This window comes from Tupaia chinensis, unplaced genomic scaffold, assembly GCF_000334495.1.
Source record: "Tupaia chinensis unplaced genomic scaffold, TupChi_1.0 Scaffold138390_1, whole genome shotgun sequence".
Taxonomy (NCBI): domain Eukaryota; kingdom Metazoa; phylum Chordata; class Mammalia; order Scandentia; family Tupaiidae; genus Tupaia; species Tupaia belangeri.
In genome coordinates, this window is record NW_006198287.1 from 1,358,373 (window position 1) to 1,358,843 (window position 471).

The following is a 471-nucleotide window of genomic DNA, read 5'->3' on the forward strand; positions in this document are numbered from 1 at the left end:
CTTTCTTTCTTTCTTCCTTTCTTTCTTTCTTTTTCTTTCTCTTTCTTCTTTCTTTCTTTTTAAAATGTTTTTGCCATAGGGCACATGTGCTGGTCCGAAAGAGAAAAAGAGAGACAGAGAGAGAAGTAGGAAATCACTTCCCAGGTGGTATGGCTACCCTGAAGTCCCTTCACCTCCATTCTCCTCTCAGGATTTTGGCCATGCACGTGCACATACCCAGTGTAATTTTCAAGCTCAAGGGCCGGGACTTGAACTGTGGTTGGCCATGTGGAAGTCCAGTGACTTAATCACCACACCACTTGCTGGCCTCTGGCTGTTGCTATTTTATTGTCTGGTCGTTATTTGTTGTCCTTTTACTCTTGCCTGATACCAGGTAAGGGCATTTGGAAAACTCCAGCTCACCTTGGCTATAGCTGTTGGGTTGAGATGAGAGCAGTGCCCTGAAAAGGGTGGGGGCCAGCCAGCCCGTGT